The sequence below is a fragment of the Crocuta crocuta genome, unplaced genomic scaffold (assembly GCF_008692635.1).
Source record: "Crocuta crocuta isolate KB4526 unplaced genomic scaffold, BGI_CrCroc_1.0 scaffold737, whole genome shotgun sequence".
In the NCBI taxonomy this organism is placed as follows: domain Eukaryota; kingdom Metazoa; phylum Chordata; class Mammalia; order Carnivora; family Hyaenidae; genus Crocuta; species Crocuta crocuta.
This window is the reverse complement of record NW_027527804.1, coordinates 574,884-575,390: the sequence shown is the minus strand read 5'-3', so window position 1 is coordinate 575,390 and position 507 is coordinate 574,884. Positions and strand designations below refer to the sequence as shown.

The 507-nt window shown below is 40.6% G+C and overlaps 1 protein-coding gene across 1 annotated transcript in view; it reads right to left on the bottom strand.

The window, feature by feature from the left end:
* The window catches only part of AMMECR1 (AMMECR nuclear protein 1), a 119,750-nt gene that overhangs the window by 40,288 nt on the left and 78,955 nt on the right, over positions 1–507 (bottom strand). The gene's annotated exons all lie outside the window — the stretch shown is intronic.

Genomic DNA, 507 nt, shown 5'->3' with positions numbered 1-507 from the left:
CTAACTGCTCATTTTCACTGCACTACATGAACATCGCTCCCAATATAGTGACCCCGGCTGCTACCTGGAAATGTTATTTTCTTTGTTAATGGAAATTACTGCCATAGGGGCTGGATTCTTTCACTGCAGGAAACTGCCCCCACCGGCAGCTTTGAGAATGTAGGCAAGTCAAGAAAGCCAAAGTGTCATAGGGCACTCCTACATGCATTTCAGAGGACCCTTTGGCTAGAAAAACAGCAGTCTAAGAGTTTGAGTTAGAACATCATTCAGCTACATTATAAAAACAACTCTTCTAAATTGGAATCATATTCACAAAACATCTGGGAAGCTCCCCACAGGAGAAATGATTACCCAGAAGTATTGCTAAATAGATGGAAGAGAAGATGCTGACTTTTATCATAGTAAAAAATTCAGTTTGCATTGTCCTGGACAAATCAACAGATGTGCTGTTTACCTTTAAGGAAGCCTGGAATCTATTTTAACTCAGCCTCAAAACCCGAACATTCT